Consider the following 6,000-nt stretch of genomic DNA (forward strand, 5'->3'; position numbering starts at 1 on the left):
GGTCCTGATGGTTGAGATAGTCTTGGGCCAATTTGGGCTGCTTGGAATGTCGTGGAAGCAGGCTAGGCCACAGAAGTGGGCTGGGCCTCGAGAGCAGGCTGGGCCACAGACGTGGGCTGGGCTACGAGAGCAGGCTGAGCCACGAAAGTGGGCTACTCGGCCTATAATGCACGCGAGTGCGAGGCTTGGGCTCGGCTTGGCAACGCGTTGGGCGTGGAGTGACATGGCTTAGGCCATGGCCTTAGTACAGTGAGACGCCTTGGATGGCACTGCTTGGGCCGTGGTGGTGACACCATGGACCTCACCGTAGGTGGCTATCGTGGTAGCCACCGCAGTGGTTCCCGTGGTGGAAACTCGTGGTGGTGGTGCCACACCACCTATTGTCACATTTAGCCTCGTGGATCGCCGTGGTCCCATCTCTTGAATGTTGAAATTTTCATTTGTTGAATTTTCTAAATTTCTAGCCATTGTACTTCTCTTTTACGTTTTATCATAGAATTTTTGCAAATAAAAAATTCTAATAATAAAAACGTACAAAAAATCTACAAATGGACGAGAAAAATAGAAAAACCTTGGATGTGAGAGTCTACCTAGGTTTTTAGAGAAAATGGGGTAGTATACATAGGGCATGGAGGGAGAAGGTGGCCGACCCTTTGTGGTGTTTTTGAGTGTATTTTGTAGTTAATTGGTAGATGTTATGGTGGATGTTATGGTGGATGATAACTATGTAGTTTTATGTAATACAATGTGAATTGTCTTTGAGGATTTGATTTATGTTTCTTGCATCATGTGACCCTAAAATTGCAAACAAAGATGAAAGAGGTGATGGTTTTAGATTAGTGATCAACTTTTAGTGACCTCTCTTAAGGTCACTACATGGTGAATGTGACTTTCAGTGTAGTAATATTATAGTGGTCATTATATTATTTTTGTGACGAAATAAGTGATCAAAATTGTTGTAATTGAAGATTCTCGACATAGTGACCATGCAAAATAGGTTACTAATAGTTTGGCGTATTTGTGACCTAATCTTTTAGCGGGTTACCAAAGAGAATTTGTGAAGAGCTTTTAGTGACCACTCTTTTTCGGTCAGAGTGAAATTATCGACCAATTTACTTACTTTCAATGACCAACCAGGTCACTAAAGCCCTCTTTCCTTGTAGTGGCAAAATAATTTTGTTATTTACTTTTCAAATTTCATGTGACGCATGGTATATATAGAGATGTGAATTACAATGAGGTTCAACAATGGTGTTATTCCAACAACAAAACTGGTGTTATTTTCATAGACGCCAAGTAAATTAAGATGCATTTCTCGCAATTACTTTTTGTTGGATCATGTTTAGCAATTTTGATATGCTAATCTTTTGATATATATATAAAATTCATGTTCATATTTTGTGGCTACTATTAATATGTCCAAATTAAGGTAATTAGTTTTTCTGTCACCACAATCTAGTGGTATTTCTCTTTACTTGTAAATAAGAGGTCTTAGGTTTGATTTTCGCCAAAGGCGAATTTGAAACATTATTACTAGCTCATTGTGAGGCTTAGCTCACTCTCCCACCCCTTAATATAGATAATAGTATTCATTAAAAAAAAAAAGGCTGTTAGTTTTCCTTTCCTGAATATTTTGATGGTTCGACTTTCGGCTCATTACAATAACCCTAAATTTTAATACAACAAAATTTTATCTCATTAAGTGGGGTTGGATGTATAAATCCTAGAATGCCATTGCATTCATTTTCATGTCAAGTCTTTTGTCTTTCCTTAAAGTCTATTTCCAAGTCTTTCTAGGACTTCCTTTATTTCTTTTTCCTTGAGCATTTGCCTCGTAACCGTATTTTCTAACCAGAGTATATGTAGGTCTTCAATTCACATGTCCAAGCACCTTAACCAATTTTGTCTCATTTAATCCTCAATTGCAGCCACTCCTATTGACACGCCCCGATCCCAATGTCCGGATGACATTGGGATGGCCACGTGATGACCGACACTCGAGGGTGACGCAAGCCATTTAATGAATGCATATGCTGAGAACATGTGAAACATGCATATAAATTTCGTTCGAACTACATAATATAATATTCATGACACACCTCGATCCTGATGTCTTCGCGTGCTGGCTGACACCATAGGGTGACGAAAGCCATTTAATGAATGCATATGCTGAGAACTTGTAAAACATGCGTATAAATTTCATGCGTGACTACACAAAGTAATATTCAAATATGAGTCTTACAAAATACTATAATAATATTCAACTATTAACAATGAATATAATGATAATGCATGACATGTTCAGAGCATACAACTAATCCAGAGTACAAACGGAAGGTAAGATAGAGAAGTGCTATTACAATGGATGTCAATGCAGAGAGGATGATATGATATCACTGGTAAAGGAATGCCTTGTAGTTCGGATCGTACGCCTCGTTCCTATGGCCTGAGGGGACGCAAAACAAACATGAGTGGACCAAGTTGATATATATATATATATATATAATACTGAAACAGTTATCAACATACTAACCCTAAATTTTTATGAAAACTCAATAGTATAATATGTGATAGGTTTCTCCGAAAATCCTAGCATGCCATAAAACCTTTCATAAAACATATATCGTATAGTGTGCTAAATAGTGGTATCCTAGTCATCTGTGGTAGCCAATAACTATATCTCCCGGGCCGAAGCCAACAACCATGTCTCTTGGTCAGAAGCCAGAGATTATTTCTCCCGGACTGCAGCCAACAACCATATCTCTCGTAGGCAAAACAGTGACCATTATATGAGCACAAAACATTGAATATACTTTTCCAAACATAGGTACATATATGTCAAAAACATCTTCATAACATACAGTCATCCATCATATATACTATAAAGAAGTGTGTAAAAACATGTTCATAAATAATATATAGCCATCTATCATATATACTACAAAGAACATAAGTTCAGTAAAATATGGTATTCCAAAATATTCTCAGTAAAGCATGATAATCATATGAAGTAAATTTCAATTACTCATAAAATGTAACCATTACATCATGCTTTTCATGTATGCATTTCTACTTTTAAAACATGCATTTTAGAAGGGGTTCACTCACAAATACTCCGTAGTCGAAAAGTCGTATGAAATAGGAATGACGGAATCATTGCTAATAATCACCTAAGCACATAAAGGGTAAAATTAACAAAACTATACTCGAATGATTGAATTTCGAAAAACGAACATAAAAAACGAGTTCAGAATGTCGAAAAACATAAAAGGGGACATTGGGTATGGTCACACGCCGCAGCAAGGTAACGACTCCAGCGGCCACCCACCGCCATGCGTCGTTATGGGTCTCCAGAAAAGTTGTCGGCTCATCAGCGCCATCTTGGACGATGGCGCGTGTACCCCACGCGCAGGCCATGCGCTGCTGGGCTTAAGGTTTAGATGGGATTTGGGCCTGGGACTGGATCTTAGGCTTAGGCTAGGGTCCTGGGCTTAGGTTCTTTGGGCCAAAGGCCCAAGTTATGCACGGCCCGAAAACCTGGGTCCAAAAGGGTTAAAGGGTTTTGGGTCAAAGGGTCTGGCCTTGAAAGCCTGGCCCAAAGAAAAAGGTTTTGGGTTTCAGATTAAATGAGGTTTGGGTTTTGGGGTTAACGGGCCTAAGGCGCGAGTCCTATACGGCCCAAAGGCCTATGCAACAAGGGTTTGGGGTTAGGTTTAAAAAGGTTTAGGCTTAGGGTTGCAACAAGGGTTTGGGGTTGGGTTTAAAAAGGTTTAGGCTTAGGGTTCTAACGGGCCAAGGGCTCGATTTGGTACAGCCCTAAGGGTCTAGTCTCTTTGGGTTGGGCTTGAAGGCCTATCTTTCGCCGGGGAAGAAGGTCGGATCCTCTCGAGCTCCGGTCGACTCCGTTTAGTCAACCCAACTTACAATCTAGCCATAAAAAGGAAGGTACAATAGAGAGGAAGATGATTTATACCTGTGACGCACCGTAAAGTGGTCGGAAACGATCGAGATTTCGTTCGAAGGTCTCGAGGGTTCGCCGGACCATGTTTTGGGTGCCCTCTGGGTGTCCCAGAGCTTCACGGAGATGATGGAGAAAGAGAGAGATGAGGTTCTCACAAGGGTGATAGTAGTGGTGGTGAGGTAGTTGAGGCGGTGGGTTCGAAGGTGAGTGGTGAAGTGTAATCGAGGAAAAGGAGATAGATTCGAGGGTGAAAGAGATAGAGAGCTGAGAGAATGTGAGATGAGGGACACGGGGGAAGGAAGTGAGAGAAATATGAGTAAGTTAGTAGGCTGCCACGTAGTAGGCAATGAGTGGAAAGAAAATATAAGGAAATCCCCAAAAGCAAACCAATTGGTTAAGGGATAGGGGACCAAAATGTAAATTTCAATAAAATTTTAGGGAAATTATGAAATTTACAATAATTTGGGGGTAGGGTTTAAAAATTCAAATGCAAAATTTACCAAAATAATATAATAATATTCAACCGTCAATAAAATGATAGTGATAATGCATGACATGTTCAGAGCATACATCTAATTCAGAATACAAGCGGAAGGTGTAACAAAAAGTGCTATTACAAGTGATGTCGAAAGCAGAGAGGATGGCACGATATCACTACTAGGGGAATGCCTCGTAGCTCAGATCATATGCCTCGTTCGTACGTCCTGAGGGGGCGCAAAACAAACATGAGTGGACCAAGTTGATTTATATATGTATACATATAATACTAAAACAATTATTCAACAACTTACTAACCCCCAAAGTTTTATGAAAACTCAATAGTATAATATGTAATAGGTTTTTCCGAAAACCCTAGCATGCCATAAAACCTTCGTAAAACTTATATCATATATAGTGTGCTAAATAATGGTATCAGTATCGCCCGAAGGCATAGAGAATTCTTTATTTGCCCCAAGGCATATAGAACAGTTCATTCGCTCATAGGCTCTTACAGTACCTACCCGAAGGCATATAAGTATCAATTGCCCATAGACTCCTACAACACCCACCCGAAGGCATATATATGTATAAATCGCCCATAAGCCTACAGCATCCACCTGAAGGCATATATAGTGACCACTAGATAAGCACAAAAACATTGTATATAATATTTCCAACGTAAGTACATATATCTCAACGGAGCTTAGTAGCTCAAACATCATATCTCAAAACATCTTCATAGTATATAGTCATCCATCATATATACTACAAAGAACGTAAAAATCGATAAAGTATAGTATTCCAAAATATTCTCAGTAAAGCATGATATTCATAAAGTGTAAATCTAATTTACTTATAACCGTTTCATAAAATGTAACCATTAAATCATCATTTTCATGTATGCATTTCTAACAGTAAAATCATGCATTTTAGTCCACTTACAGATACTTCATCGTCGAAGAGCCATGTGAAATAAGAAGAATGGAATCACCTCTAATAATTGTACCTAAGCACATAAAGGTTCCAATTAATAAAACTCTACCATAACGATTGAATTTCGGAAAACAGGCATTATAAACGGATTCAGGATGCCGAAAAACATAAGGGGGAACCTCAGATACCCCTACGCGCTGAGATGGGTCGTTGAAAAGTTAGCCAAAAAATTTATCAGGGCTGCTGTGGATGGTGGCGCGTGTGCTCTACGCGCCGGCACCAGCAACCTTTCACATGCTCCCACGCGCGGCCTAGGTTCCTGGGATTCGACTGGGTTGGGTTGGATCCCAGTATGGGCCTGGGCTTGGTTCCTGGGCTTAGGCCTATTAGGTTTGGTCTTGCGTTCAACAGGCCAAAGGCCTTAATTTGTACGACCCAAAGGCCTAGGTTCAAAGAGTCTGGGCTTGGCCAATTGGGCCGGGTTCCATAACCCAAAGGCCTAGTCTGGGTTCAGTGGGTCGCCCAAATGGGTTTGGGTTTAAGGGTTATTAGGTTGGGTTTCAACATGGGTTTGGGCTTGAAAGCCCAACCCAAGGGTTTGGGCCAAAGGGCTTGGGTTTCCGGGG

Source organism: the organism of the source record quoted next, unplaced genomic scaffold, assembly GCF_019419815.1.
Source record: "Pyrus x bretschneideri cultivar Hongxiangsu unplaced genomic scaffold, Pyrus_bretschneideri_v1 Contig25, whole genome shotgun sequence".
Taxonomy (NCBI): Eukaryota; Viridiplantae; Streptophyta; class Magnoliopsida; order Rosales; family Rosaceae; genus Pyrus; species Pyrus x bretschneideri.